This window comes from Arvicola amphibius, chromosome 8 (genome assembly GCF_903992535.2).
Source record: "Arvicola amphibius chromosome 8, mArvAmp1.2, whole genome shotgun sequence".
Lineage (NCBI taxonomy): Eukaryota > Metazoa > Chordata > Mammalia > Rodentia > Cricetidae > Arvicola > Arvicola amphibius.
Genome location: NC_052054.1, coordinates 60,385,293 through 60,401,617, shown reverse-complemented (window position 1 = coordinate 60,401,617; position 16,325 = coordinate 60,385,293). Strand labels below are relative to the sequence as shown.

At 36.9% G+C, this 16,325-nt stretch overlaps 1 protein-coding gene across 7 annotated transcripts in view; it reads left to right on the top strand.

Moving 5' to 3' along the window:
* The window catches only part of Grik2 (glutamate ionotropic receptor kainate type subunit 2), a 618,878-nt gene that overhangs the window by 15,819 nt on the left and 586,734 nt on the right, over positions 1 to 16,325 (top strand). The window contains exon 1 of one of the 7 annotated variants that reach the window (XM_038339002.1): positions 14,616 to 14,715. The exons of the other annotated variants lie outside the window; for them this stretch is intronic. The gene's annotated coding sequence lies outside the window, so the exon portion shown is untranslated. Of the gene's footprint in view, positions 1 to 14,615; positions 14,716 to 16,325 lie in introns of those variants that run through there. 7 annotated transcript variants of the gene reach the window in all.

Genomic DNA, 16,325 nt, shown 5'->3' with positions numbered 1-16,325 from the left:
ATGTAGATTAGACCTACGTATGTCTCTCTTGTCCTAAATATAACCCCAGCAGCACAGACACTGAGAGAAACAGTTAATAAATGGTCACCTGGTCCCATTACTTTGCGCTTGTATGGAGGAAGGATATGGCAAATTGGGTATAGCAGAGTAAATGTTCACCTTATGGCTTCAGTGAAAGGAGAGAGAGAGAGAGAGAGAGAGAGAGAGAGAGAGAGAGAGAGAGAGAGAGAGAGAGAGAGAGAGAGAATCACAAAGACCCACATCTTTCAACTAAACCTCACTCCCTTATCTTCACAACTTCTAAGTAATGTCACAATATCATAAAACTACCAACAGATTAATCCTCTGGTTACACCAGAGCTGTTAGGTTACAGCCACTTTCCAAAAGCCCATGTGATGGTAATCAAACCCTAAACTAATGAATCAGGGGGTCATCTCAGATATCAAGGGACAAAGTTTATTTATGTGAGGACATAAAGAATGAAATATACATATCTGAATCTCTCCACCACTGTAGGGGAGATTGGATCCTTTTCGAGACACAAAGGCTGTAATTACTAAGTCTAAAGTAAAGTCTGTAATTACTAAGTGTATACTAGGCTGGCCCTTTGGAGTGTTGCCTCCTTGTCCATGCTTGCTCAGTGTTGGCTCTCACAGAATGGGACAAGGAGTGGTATAGTGCCTTGAACAGGATTTGTCCCCTTCTGATTTGCTAAGCAAATTCCACGTCTCACTTGCTAATCACACTATTATCGTTGATGCTTAATTATTTTCTGTAGGGAAATAGAGTTGTTTGAAGCTTTCAGGAAATTAAATTGAACTTCAAAAGCCACCTCCACATAACAATTAACATTTTGAAATAGGTAATTCCTCGGGGTTTCTTGCTAGCTGAGTTTACTCAGTTCTTTTTTTTTTCTTCCTCCTTTAGGAATTCTTTGAAATAGTGAGGAGTTTATTTGTTCAATTAACTTGAGATTATGTTTTTAAAAGTTGGGAATATTAAGGTTTCACAGGTATCTACAAAAATGCAATAAAATATATGGCTACAACTTTTGATAAATACCAGTACAGTCCATTATGGGTAGGAACTTGAAGTTGATTGCTTCATGTCCTCTGTTTAGGTGAAGACTGTAACTAATTTCTCAGTTTAATCAGAGAAGTAGGTTCTGTGTTAATGCAGTAGAGCTGCCTGAGAGCCACCTGCTCATGTGTAGGAAAGTGAGTTTCCATGTGGGTCTTGTAGAATCAGCCTCAGCACACATGCTTCCCTTGCTATTTCAATAAGCCAGGAGTTCTAGAGATTCTGCATGTTGCATGCGCACTGTGTCGTTCTAAATGGCCCCCCATTTTAAAATTAGTAATTCTTAATTCCTTCAGTTTTTTCTCGAGTGTAGTACTTACTGATTTGCTTGCACACAGATGGAACCAATTTAAAAACTGCATCTTCCTTTAAACCGTAGGACTACAAAATTCTCCTTAGACTATTGCCATGCATTTGCTGTTGAGACACATTTTTAAATTATGGAAACCATAACTGCTAATAATCTACTTTTGTCAGAAGTTATTGTACTATCCTAGAGGAGCCACAGAAAATGTGGATAGAAAATCTTTGATTCCAGGATCACTTCTGAGACAAGTTACTCAAATACTGAGCTTCAGTTTTTTTTTTTTTTTTTTTTCTGGAGTAATAAGATTAATCATTTCTGGCTTGTGTGTTTGTTCTAGGATTATATGAAATAAAGTCTGCTTTTTGGAAAAAAAATTTAAATCACACCTCTTTTGCCTTCCTGAAAATTTGGGGTTGAAGGAGCCTTTGAACAGTAAGTAGCTCTGTATTCTGCAAGAGCCTGCCTGTCAGGTTCTCTTCTCTGAGTTTATTGACTACTAGCTTCAGCTTCTATGAAGCTGAAATACAAATTCAGCCTTGGGCTTTTATCCACAGATCTGAAAGGATGAAGGCAGGCAGGCACCTGTAATTATAGTGGCAGTGATGAGCTGCAGCTGAATTGCATAGTGTGTGAGGAATTTTCTGTGCTACTTGACTTGGGTTTTGCTGTAATGATTCCAGCAGTAATAGGCAATATTTTACAACGTGTTTGTCTTTCTATTATCATCCTTACATAAGCCCAGAATCTCCACAGACTTGCAAGGTGCTTTTTTTTTGTAGATATAATGATTCATTTATACAAACTGATATTTGCAGAATATAATAGCCCTTTTATGGATGTTTCTAGATTATACATGGAGGGGTGGAGTGAAGATTGCATTTTCCACTGACATTTGCAAAATTTTAGATTCACGTTTTCATGATTAAAAAACTTTACTGTATAGAATCCTAAGACTCTATGCTTTGCAAATGGTTGTCTCCTTTCTTCAGTTCCTGTCTTCAGGTTTGATCATGATATCTGCCCACTTGGTCTACCCATAAGGTTCTTTGGGGATGGTTGGAATTTCTTTGAGTTTGATAATAGTACAGTTAAAGGAAGCTAGGTATGAGGACCAGTTTGTTCCCAATGAGAATCCATTTTCATCAATTAATCTATTTGTTCCTGCTTCCCTAAAGTCCCATAACAGAAATCTATGTTCAACCCCGATTGAATGGGAAAACATTTTTCTTAGCAGTCTCTGCAAAATGATATTTATGAAATCAAAAGAATCTGATTCCCCTCAGCTCACTTTCCATTTTCCTCCCTTTAGTTGAGAACCCCAGTAACAAGGTCCAAATGATGTGTTAAGGAGACATAAAATTCTTTCCAGAATTTATTAAGAAAGCTGTTTGTTTCTTGGTTTTAATATTATCAAGCTCACATGACTTTTCTAGAGTTTAGGAACAACTAGCTGTACCCAGAACAAGAAAGATGAAATCGTTGTGTATTTTACACTGTTTGTCCTCAATTTGCCTTTTCTAATTCATTCTGGTGGACAGATGTTGTCTTGTTTTTTTTTTTCCTCAAGGTTAAGCACCTGACCTATCTGCAACTCTTTCTAGCATCTCTCCCTCTTCCACTCACCAAAGCATACAATTCTTGAAGACTTAAAGAATTCTATTACTTTGAAGTCATAATTATCCTGGGGTCATATTTTTAAATTTTCTGTCTCTTTTGTTTTCCAAGACAAGGTTCCTAGGTGTAGCCTTGAGTGTCCTTGAATTTGCTCTCTACAGACTGGCCTCAAGCTCAGAGATCCACCTCCCTGTGCCTCTGGAATTCTGGGATTAAAGGTGTGCCACCACTGCTGGGCTGTATTTTTAAATTCTTTCTAGATAATCTTTCTCAAAGCAACATTTAAGCACAGGTCATGTAGCTTGAAGAAAACCCAGCTTTTCCGAAATTATCACTGAAAAACTTCCTCCAAAAGAAAAAAAAAATCTTCTGTTGAATCCCCTTGAAAATAGAAATAAAAAATTCTAGTAAATGAGTACTGAATCTAGTTTGGATATCCTCACTTCTATTGGTAACAAGTCAGGAAGCTGAGAGAATATTTATGGCAGCATTAGACTTGTAGCATGCAGAAAGAGGAAGGGTATTTTGTAACAATTTATCTTTTAAGTACAGTTGACACTTTTTATGACATTAAAAAGATTGCCCATATTATTAACACTTAATTTGAATTACATTCCCAAGTGTAATTCTGGCCTTGCTTCAGAAGAAATGACTTTCATACAAATAGCAGCAGTTGGATACTTAGTAAAAGGCAACTCAAATGCATATCAGGGATTAGGAGTGGATGCCCCACTTCAGAGAATTCAGTAGAGTGTTCAAATAATCAGCACAGGCTCATATTCCAGTGATTGAATTAGATTTTCCCTGCTTTAATGTGGAGGGGGTTTTCTAAAGGTTATGAAATCAATGCAGGCTGCCCTTGTATGGTATTATTCACTTGAATTCAGGATCCAGATTCTTCTCATCGCCTGAAAGACAAATCATATTTTTTTTCTCCTGGAGTCCTTCAGAAATTCCCAGAGTATGCTCAAGTATTACATGAATAATTCATTTTACTCAGTACACATTACAGCACTTAACAAAGGCTGCGGCCAGAATCCCCTCCTTAGGGAAACTAATTTGAGCATCATTACAGCTGTGATTCTACAATGTTGAGCAGTTTTATGACCCACCTGATGAAGTCCTCCCTTCTTGTTCAGACCTTTATATAGAAATACTTCAAGTTAAAATTTCACTGAGCATATTCTTGGATGGAAACTCTTATAGGCTTTCCTGTTTGCTCCACTCCCACTCTTGAGTAAAAGAAATCATTTTTAAAATACTAATTGGATCCCCTCCTTGCTAATATTTTCTTATCTTTAAAGTCAAATGGTGTGATTTTAATGCCATATAAATACTTTTCTCAAATTACTTAATATTTCAAGTCATATTCAACCAAGAATAGCAGTTATGAGAAAATATGTGTAGATTTCACTTAGAATTCTGTATGGGTTTTCTGTGCATGTTGTTGGTGTGATTTTCTTGTGCATTTCTAGCAGGAATTCACATTGCCATAATACCTCAGTGTTCTCTCATTTACAACTCATTGCCATGTGAGTTTGTGGAGGCGGTCTTACCACCGAGTGGATGGGCCTGTGAACTCTAGCATGCTAATGCATGAACAATTTAAGGGGATCTGACTTCCACCATCTTCGCCAATGAACCCCAGTCTGAGTATTATTCCTGCGTTGTTGGTTCATTATGTATCGAAACAATCCATTAAATGAATTGTTCATTCTTCCATGTATGTGAAGAATACTCTTGTATTCCCTAGTTTTGGCATCTCTTGTTTCATTGACTAATACACAGCTGAATATATTGTTTTAATCACTTTGATTTGAATGCCCAAATGGAACCCGTTTTTAGTCAGATGACTGAAGTGGATATAACGTTATTCTTATAGCACTTGTTTTAGATTTTGATGGGCTATCCATACCATTTTGCTTCCTTTACTTGCCATTTTACAAGGCAGCAATAATATATAACCATTTCAATTTTTCCTTATTTTCACTATGATTTAGAAACATTTAAAAATAATCTGCCATGTGTGTAACATTGATTACCTTTTATGTGTCTGTTGGCCATTTGTATGTATTCCTGGAAGAACTGTGTTCATTTTCCACATTAAAATGTTAAAATATTTTTTTTGTTATTCCTGCTGTGTTGTAGGACTTCCTTGTATATTTTGGATTTTAAATTCTTTTAATCACCAATGTTTTCCCTGACAATTAACTCAAAAGTATAAAAATCAGAATTTCCATGGGATATGTACACTCATGTTTATTGCAGCATTATTTCAAATAGCCAAAATTTAGAAATAAGCAAGCAATAAAGAAAATATAGTATATATACACAGTAGAACATTATTCAGTTTTAAAAACTGGAAATTCCTTTTGGTCAGACTTTGCATGTGTAGCTTCTGATATTACTAGGAGATACAGTCTCAAAGCAAACTCCCTGATCTTCTGCTTCCTCTTCCACAATGTTACCCAAGCTTTAGATACAGGAGTGTTTAGAGACATATCTATTGGAAATGGGCTCCACAACTCTGCATTTTGATTGGTTGGGATTTTTGTAGTAGTCTGTATGTTGCAAAGAGAAGTTTTCTTGACGAGGAATTAAAACTACACTTATCTGTAGGTATAAGGTCAAATCTTTATAGATTACTATTAGGGATGATGATGTGGTGGTTGTAGATTTCCTTCTAGTCACAATGAACATACTAGCACCGATTGATTTGTTTCGAGTACCAGGCATAATCTCCCTCTTTTTTCTTTTTCTTTTTTGGTTTTTCTAGACAGGGTTTCTCTGTGGCTTTGGAGCCTGTCCTGGAACTAGCTCTTGTGGACCAGGCTGGCCTCGAAAGATCTGCCTGCTTCTGCCTTCCAAGTGCTGGGATTAAAGGTGTGCTCCACCACCGCCTGGCATGTTCTCCCTCTTATTGAGCAGGTCTTAAGTCCAATTAGCTGATGGTCCACCAAAGTGTGTGTGCTACTACTGTACCCTTAGGGTTATCATGTCATTCTGCTGAAAACTGAGCTTAACAAGGATGACACCAATGAACATTCTGAACTGGACAGAGGAAAGCCCACAAGGCTTCAACCCTACATAAAGAACTATAGTCAACTAGGAAAGCTGGGAAAGATGTGCTTCATTAGAGAAGAGCACAGAAATTGGTTGCATAGTGCCAGTCAACCTGGTAAACATATATACAGATAGCATTATACGGATTTAACAGGTTATATTTAGGAATATATATATATATATATATATATATATACACACATGTATGTATGCAATACCAATTAATGAAAAAAGAGGCAATGAAGTTGAAGGAGAGTAGGGAGGAGTATATAGTGTGTTTGGAGAGAGTAAAGGAAGTTATAATCTCAAAAAAGTTGGAAACTCCTAATAAATGTGACTACATGCATGGATCTCGAGGAAATTATGATAACTCACAGGACATATGCTGCATAATTCCATTTATAGAAGGAATCTAAAAGAGTCCAACTCATAGAGCAGAAAATAAAATGGTGGTTTCTAGAGACTTGAAGAATGAAAAGCAATAGTTTCTGTTTAACAACTACACCCTCTTGCTGGATGACTTAGTTCTAGAGACATGCTATATAATAAATACTACAATTAAAATTAACAGTTGTCTAGTATTTACTCACTTAAGAATTTGGCTGTAAGGTAAACAGGGAGTTAAAAGTCGTCATTAATGCCATTTAAAAAAGGGAAAAATGAATAATCTTAGAAGGATATTCTCTAAAGAGAGAAAAGAAATGAATTTTTTTCCTTTTTCTCAGCATTTGGTCAATGTGCTTTTGAAAGGATCCGCAGAGTTTTCTAGCAGCCGGAGAGAGGAAATTGGAAACAAGTAATAGATCATTTCACACTCATTAGCCTGACTGCAATGGAAGAGAACTATAGCATTCATTGCTGTCTGCAGAGTAGGGGGAAGAGTGATTTCATATAGCATAGATGGAAATATGAGGCAATATAGGCTCTTTGGAAAGCCATCTGGTAGTATGTATCAAAATTAATTATAGACACAGAAGCAGTATACTTACTAACTCCTATCTCACTGAAAAGGAAGTAGTATCTGTGAAGACATAAGTGAGTGTATGTTTATTTCCATGTTGTTTGTTATGACAAAATAATTTTTAAGAATATATAGAATGAATAAATTATGATATATTCATAATTTTAATTCACATAAAATGAAAATATTAGGATTACAACAAATGAGTTGAAAGAATTTCCAAAAACAATTTTTCCATTGAGATAAATGGGGAGTGAAATATAAACAACATAAATTTTCTTTTGTTCAACAGTAATAAAAGCCTCTGTGTTCTATGCCTTTGTATAATGTGTGCTATGGTGTTTTTATATCTATACATTAGTAAATATAGATCTGCCGAAGATCATCCAGACATAGATAAGAACCACACTGACTGCTAACATGAATGTTTAGAAGCAAGAGGACATAGATACACGTAGAGAATGCAGATTTCAGGAAAAAATAAAGAGAAGAGTGAACAAGAAAAGAAAAAAAAGTAGGGAGAGAAGAATCAGCATGACCACTCTTATTTCCATAATCTATCGTGTGTACTGACAAACTGATTTTCTTAAGATGGAATTTTGCTAGTATGCATGGGTTCCTTTTCTTTTATTTCATATCAGCCTTCAACTTGTAATCACTAAATGAAATCCAGATCATTCAGGTTGCATGTCAAGCACTATGTACTCAGATTTCAATACCTATTTCCAGTAATTGCCTGTTGTACAGAAAATAACATGTTGTTTTTCTTAAAATACCCAGTTTAAATGTAAAATATAATGCATATAGTATCTTGTCACACACATGCATAGATCTATATCAGAGTCTTAGGAAAGTAGCCACCAAAATTTTAGCTTCTTTATTGTGGCAGGCCCAATGAAAGAGGCTTATCTAGCTGAGATAGAGGGTCATCCTGTGGAACATTGAGGCAGAAGCCAATTACCACTTGGTATAGGTGGAAGTGTCTCAGTGTCCTTTAACACCTTATATGGATGAACTGAAGCATACTGACTAAAACTCAGCCCAGAGAAGATACCCATCTCATGACTCTCCTGTTTATAGAACAATATTTGTAATATCCATGTATTTAAGAGGATCCAAATGAAATATGACTTCCATGTTCATTGCTTTAACTTTCTAAAATTTCAGATAATTGGTGGAGGTTACTCATTGGTTCCCTGTTGCTCAGACCAGAAACAATTACTCAGAAACTATATTATTTGAAATACTATTTGTCTAATAGCTTAAGCATATAGCTAACTAGTGCTTATATACTAAACTATCCCATCACCATTAATCTGTACATCACCATGAGGTTGTAGCCTACCGGCAAAGTTTCATCAGTCTTCGACAGAGCCATCTCTCTCCTGTGGCAGCTACATGGCTTCTCACTGACTCTGCCTACTCTCTCTACATATCTTTTCCATTCTGGCTATATTCTGTTAAGCCATTGGCTGAAAGCAGCTTCTTTATTAACAAATAAAATCAACACATAGCTAGTAGGACATTCCACACCTACTAAAACAATTCTGCTTTAGTAATTCCATATTTTTCCTCTTTGTTTTTACTTTTCTACATGAACATATATGATTGACAAATAATTGGTTAAAGACAGAGGTTGTACATACCTCATCTGTGTACTTGCAGTCTGGAGCTCTTATAGTGGTCAGCCAGGCAAGATTTGCTGAGTGAATCACTGAACCAACATACTTCAATACTTCCTTTTATATTTTGCTGTTGAATGTTCTTGGGCTTTGAAGTATTTTTGAATATGAAGTAACAGTTACCAGATCTGGATTGTGGTGATATTTTGCATCTGAACTTTCTCAACAGATATTGAAATCTGAAGGAACTGACTCATTTAGGTAAATAGATCATTCACCTCACCCCATCACTGGGTCATTCTTTGCTTGGTCAGACTGTTGTTTACTTTGTATAACATTCATCCATTTACTTTCTCCTTCCTCCAATGAGTACCAGTGATTCACAGCTAAAGGATGGCTATTATTCCTATGCCATTGAGAAGTCACTGAAGTGATATGGTTGGCTCAGAGACAACTTTATTAAAACAAAGTTGCAATTGCTTTTCTTAGTTCTAACTTAGAAGGCAGTTCAAGAGATATGTCTTGCTTACATACTCTGTAATCAGGAATTACTATCTGTGTTGAGGCAACAGCCAATAATTTATAGTCTGTTAACAAAAACATCAGTGATTTATTTCATATAAACCATACTAACAGTGTCTTCAGAATTCTTTAATTCAACTTTGATTTGTTAACACATAACTTTCATTTTTACTACCATCCACATCAGAATTACAGAAATGCATTTCTGCTAATGGTACCTATTTTTATAGCATTAAGTAAAAAGAACAAAAATGAGCATGAATGCATTTTGTGCACACAGTAGAAAAAGCTGAAAGCTTTTAGCATTTAAAAAATCTAACCTTTGTGATGTAATTTTAAAAAAATCTGTGTAGGATATTTGTCATTTGATGTTTAAAAGAGTCATGGAAACTTTGATAAACCATAAGGAAAACTATTCTGAGTTCATGAAAGAAATTATGTAAGGAGATTATCAACATTTTGAAGATGTCTGTTTTAATAAACAACTAAGCATCAATGAAAAATCTGTATTAGTTATAAACAACTCCCTCCCATCAATGCAAATATGGTGATCTAGTTAAGAAATCTGAAGACTGGCATCAAGGATTAAGAATTTGAAAGGAATTCCAACCCCCAACCCTATACCAGTTATAATCTATAACCAACCCCTAATTGATGTCCCTGACTCTGAGGACAAACTTTGTTGGAAGAAGCAATGTCATCTTCTAAAATTACTTGCAGCTGTCATGGAGGCAATGTTATTTCTATGGGATCCTGTAAAACTAAAATGATGGCTAAGTTTCAAGATGACTGTCTGATATAATTGCAAAAAAAAAAAAAAGAAAAGAAAAAGGAAGAAGAAAGAACTTGCAAGGAATTTAAAAGACTAACAGTGTACTGAAGTTTCAGTGAAAACACACAGGTCAGGCATCTGGAAGAGCACAGACCTAGGAAGAGAAGAAATACTGGACTAGACATTGGGAGACAAGGACTAGTAAATTAATCCCTTCTCTTTTTGTCTATCTTCCCTTTGTCCCTTTTTTCTCCTTCTGTTCTTCCTTTTCTCTCCTGACTTCCTCCTTTTCTGTCTTTATTCCTATTTTCTTCACTTCTCTGTGCTAAAAATGAAACTTGGACCATCCCACGCACTAGGCACTTAGGTTTCTTTAGAAATTTGAAAAACCATTTATTTATAATTTTGGTTGTGTGTATATGTGTGTGTGTGTCTTTGTGTCTGTGTATGGATCTTTGTATAGGAGTGCAGGTGCCGTGGAGTGTGGTAGTGAGCGGCGGGGCTGCGTCCCACCACCTGGCTATTTTACACCCAAAATAATTACACGGAAACTGTATTCTTTTAAACACTGCCTGGGTCATTAGTTTCAGCCTCTTATTGGCTAATTCTCACATCTTGCTTTAACCCATATTTAGTAATCTGTGTAGCACCACGAGGTGGTTGATTACCAGGAGAGATCTTAACCTGCGTCTATTTTGGAGAGAAGAAGCATGGCGACTGCCTGAGGCATCTGCCTTACTCAGCTTTCTTTCACTCACAATTCTGTTGTGTCTACTCCACCTACCTAATTTTCTGTCCTATTAAAGGGCTGAGGCAGTTTCTTTATTAACCAATGAAATTAACACATAGACAGAAGACCCACCTATATCAGTGGAGGACAGAGCTATCTGATGCCCTGGAATTGGACTTGCTGGAGGTTATGATATAGACACTAGTAATAGAACTTGAGTCCTATGAAAGAGCAATAAGTTCTCTTAAGTGCTGAGGGTTCCTCCCGTTAGGTTTATTTCTTAAAAATTCCTAAATGAAATTCTATGACAAAGCCTTACTGAGAAAATTGATGGCTTCATATTTCATTTGTGTTGCTGGGGGTGGCTGCTTTTTTGTCCTGGCTGCCCAGAACTGAAACTGTATTCATTAAATCACTGCTTGGCCCATTAGCTTTCCTTTTATATTGGCTTAACCCATTTCTACTACTCTGTGTATGGCCACATGGTTGTGGCTTACTGGTAAGGTTCTGTGTCTGACTCTGGTGGCGGATCCATGGTATCTCTCTCTGACTCTACCTTTCTTTTTCCCAGTATTCTATTAAGTTTTCCCCACCTACCTAAGTTCTTCCCTATCAGCAGGCCAAGGCAGTTTCTTTATTCATTAATGGTAATTACAGCACACAGAGGGGACTCCCACACATTTGTATTATTATCTTGTTTTATTAATCAATCAATATTTTTTCTTAAGGACCACTTTTAATCACTGATGATTAAATTGCAACCCAGTGAAAACTGCAGGCCTGGTGGTATGCTTTTAATCCCAGTACTCAGGGTGCTAAGGCAGGACCATGCAAAATTGTAGGGCATCCTGGGCTATATACTGAGTTTCAGGCCACCTTTGGACATGTAGCACAGCCTCATATCAAAACATCAAAACCAAAAAACATAAAACCCAACAAATAAATAGAGGTTATTAAATTGTTTTCATGTTGCCATTTTTATTCTAAGTTACTTTGAGAATTGCAAAAGTTCATGGTTTAGGATTGTCCAGTCTGGGAAGGCTTGTGAAGTACAGGTGAGCTACATGTGTTTTTTGGTTGATGTATTTAATGACTGAATGAATTATTCAAGCTTGAAAATACTGTCTGACTTGGTGCTTTTATAGCTATGTGACCTTGAACAAATTTCTTAACCCTTTTAATCCTTAATGTCATCATCTATAAAATAAAGATGTTAATACCTACATTGTATAATGCTTGTGAGTGACATAACACAATTCTAGAACTAGGCTTAGTCTAGTTCTTTGTACGTGTTATAAATTCAATGAGTTCTCGTTATTATATTTGAGGATAAAACCTTATATTTTTCCTTATTCTCTGTTATCTTATTTGTTCAAAAATGCCTAGGAGTTTTCTTCATTAAAAGATCGTTTTAGATAATTAACATTTTCCTATTGATCTCATTTTGTCTTCTATATTTTGAAAAGCAAGATATATTTTAAAATCTCACAGTAGAATAAATGGCCAAGAAAGGCAAGAACACCATACTTTGACTAGAGGTGAGCAGTATGATTAAAAGAAAGAAGTACACATTTATTTATTCCCTATCTACTTGCATTTGCAGTCACCCAACTTAATAGTCACTAGTTGCCTATGAAAATTGCTCCCAAAAGTGTTTTTGTGAACACTTTATGAGTCTTACAGATCTTGAATAGATCTTAAAATAGGTACTAAATATGTGAAGTCTTTTCTTATAATGTTAGAATAAACAGTGCATGACAAGTCTTAGCCGTTCAGTAGCCCTGAATTTCTCTGTAGCCCTCTGACATAGAGTAATGTAGAGGAATTGAAGGTCAGTATTGAGTATATAAAAACACCTGGTCATGACTCATTTTACATGCTAGAAGGAAACAGTGGGAAGAGTAGCTTCCATGCCTGCTTTTTCTCCTGTGGTCAGATGGAGTCCCTTGTGCAGAAGAACACTGACCAGTAGCTTTTCTGGGACAGTAGAGATGAACAGTAGAACACAAGCCCTGTTTGTTTAAGAAACAACCACTCCTTAAATAAAATATCAGAGGAGCCTAGCTCACCACTACAAGGAAGGTTCTCACAAATACCCCTTTATATTTGGGTAACCTTCACATACTCTAGTAGGATCTTTAACCACCAACTAAACATTATCTTGCTTTGTAGGGTAGTTTTCTAATTCAGTGAAAAAAACTTGTGGCATGAATACACTTCTTATTAATTTAATTTTTAGTTTTTTATTAGAGGAGATAAGAATAAGACAAGTAATTTGTATATTTTCCCTATGAGAAGTATATGAATAAACTATTTACACTTACTGCATTTAATGGTTTAAATAAGTATTCTCTTATCTACCACTTTCTAGAAGAAGATAAAAACTTTTAAAATGGGGGGGGGGTTACATTTTACTCAACTTCTTCGTGATTGTCTACTCTCACACACCCAGTTCCCTGTGGTGAGCTGCCCTTTCATCTTAAGGTCAGAAATGTCAGCTGAGGCACACTATGAATAGGACACTTCTCTCCCCAGTGGGTAACTGGTGTTCCTGAATAAGAAACATGCCCCATAAGAAACACATAGTGTTTTGCTATTTCTCTCCCTGAGGGAGTGTTTTGGGTACTTGGCACATCTGGTTTTATTCTTGAAGAGGAATCTGAGAAGAGAAAATTTCGTTCTATGTAATTTAGTCTGTTCAAACAAAACCAGTAACAAAGAAAGTAATAGATCACATAGTCCCAGTTCTTAGAGCTAAAATTGTTTTTCTTTCTTATCTATTGATTCTACTTCTGCTGTCCATATATATATATATTCAGACCAGATTTCTGAGTACTTTCATTCAGAGCTAGAAGACATGCTTCTATTTTGTTGATACCATATGGTAAAACCACAGGTACTGTGTCCTGTGGTCAATTCCCTGGTATTTGTGTTATGAATCAATGGATAGCTTTTTTTAAATTTTTTTTAAATAAATTATATTTATTTAACAGTAAAAAAAAATTCTGATTATTTTCATACCCTACTATCAGACAATCTTATTCTCATCTCATAATTTCTTGGGCATAATCTAAAGTTAACATTGATTTTTTTAAATTTATTTTTTAAAACAATTTTTTCCCATTTTAAATACCAATTCCAGTTCCCACTCCCTCCCCTCCTCCTGCTTCCCTCTACCTTCCCCCCATTCTACCCACCCCATCCACTCCTCAGAGAGTGTAAGGCTTCCCAAGGGGAGTCAACAAAGTCTACCACATCACCCTGAGGCAGGACCTAGGTCCTCCCCAATATGTTTAGGCTGAGCAAGGTTTCCCTCCAAGGAGAATGGGTTCCAAACAGCCAGTTCAAGCACTAGGGATAAATCCTGGTCCCACTGCCAGTGGCTCCACAGACTGCCCTAGCCACACAGCTGTCACTCACATTCAGAAGGCCTAACCTGGTCCTATGCAGGTTCTCCTGCTGACAGACCTGAGTCTGTGAGCTCCCATTAGCTCAGGTCAGCTGTTTCAGTGGGTGTCCTCATCATGGTCTTGACCAGTTTGCTCGTATTATTGCTCCTCCCTCCCTTCGACTGGACTTTGGGAGCTCACCCCAGTGCTAGCTGTGGATCTCTGCCTCTGCTTCCATCAGCTCAGGTGTTCTTGGCGACGTCTGGTCTCTCAGGTTTAATTCAAGTATCAAAAGTCATCTACTCACAGGCGTTCTGCCTTGCTCCGTTTCTGTTCTAGAAATCTGAAGATGATACAGCAGAAGAAGACATTTGTTCTAGTCCTAGAAGCCTTGAGATGAAGAGGTTTTAAGTTGGGCCAATGTAGACTCACAAATTCCCTCAGGAAACGGCTCCTGAGCACTGTGGTGTGCCAGGTGCCTTTCTGGGTGACGTTGGATAGCATCCAAACAAACAAGGCCCTCGGCCCCAGGAGTTCCTAGTTTCCCTGGACGAGACAGGCGCAGCTCAGTACGGCGACAGCTCCAGGTAGAGCTGAAACAAGTGACGGGACGCGGAGATGTCTTAGATCTGGACGATAGAGACGGTCTCTGCGGTAAGTGACAGCTAACTGAGCCCTAGATGACAGAAAACCACCTGCCGTCTCAGGAAGAGCCATTCCGGAAGAGGAAACGCAGTGGCAGAGGTTTGGAGTGAGCTATGCTTGACAGGACAGAGAGAGAAAAGAAAGCCAGAGTGGTTAGATTGAGCTGTAGCCAGGTCCAAGTGAAATCTCATAGGTAGACATGGACTAGACGATGCGTTATTCATGCCTGTGTTAACATGTTAAAAAGCAAATATTGTGTTGCACTGTGCTGTGCCATTCATTGTCCAACACGATATTGTACACTTCTGAATGGATAGCTTTTATTGTCCTTGTTGGTATCCTGCCATTCAGAGCATAACTCAATTCTTTAAGGATTTAAGGTTGAAGATCTCTGATTTATCCAAGCCCCAAGTAAGACAGATCTTCTAATTGGTTTACATTATGAAGATAAAGAGTTTATTTGCAGTGGAAGAATGTTTGTAACAGACAGTTTAAAGTAGTGTACATCAGTCACTTACCTAAATCTCTCCTCTAACACCATATATATTACCAATCCTTCCAGTTTTTCTTTGTGGTCCCCAAGCCTTTCACTCCTATCCTACAAGCTACTGGTGGAGTCTCTAGGTCTCTATCTACACCATTTGCTTCTGTGTCAGTAGACCAAGGAATTTCCTTGCATATATGATTCTTAAGCATCTGGGTTTTTAGAACATCATTTAAAGTTCTTTCAGTTTCTCAGGTTCAATTTTCCCAAACAGTGCCCATTTTGTCTTCGCAGAACCCACTATTCTTAGAATTGCCACTGGCATTCTTTTATTATTTGAACTAAGTATCTTGGATTTTGCTTTTGACTTCTGTCTTCCTTTCTTGGCACTGTTTTCAAACTCAGAAGTACTTCACAAGCCCAAGGCTCCTTGACCTGGCCCTCCTAGACAGAAAGCAGGCATGTATAGCATTTGAGATGGATAATTATAGTTGCCATCAAATAGTCTCTTTATCTTCCTTTTGACTTTAAAAAAGTCTTTATTAAAATGTTGAAATGTGCAATACATACTTTATGATGATATGCTTATTAATTATAAAATTAAATGTATGTCTTTCTGAACACAGTTTGCCCTATTGAATTTTAAACACAATTTTGTTAATAAGCTTCTTACCTAGTCAAAGTAAGATTCCAGAACTAACACTTCATGAAATGCTAATATAGTGACCATTTTATGAATTTTTTGTTGTAAGAAGCCAGGGAGTTTTCCCGGAGTACCTTCTTTTGAACATCTCAGAACAAAACAGATAGCTTCTCTCACCTGTTGATGATTTGTTCTTCTAAGTGAACTCTTCGTGACTGTTAGACTTTTTCAGCTGCACGGTAATGTACTGAGGCATTTAGCATTTGCCTCATGAGAAAAATGTTCTGTGGCCAAGTTTGAATATAGTGGGGGTGTGATAGATAATTTTTTCCATATTTAGATCCTTTAATTTATGTTATTCTTGCCTTTACCGTGGCAAGATTTTTATGTGGGAGCAAGGACTATTGTGGATGAAAATTAAGTTATTTTGAGGAGTTGGTATCTTCCACAGAATTTTAGATTTCTTTCAGCCAATTTTATGCATATATTTTT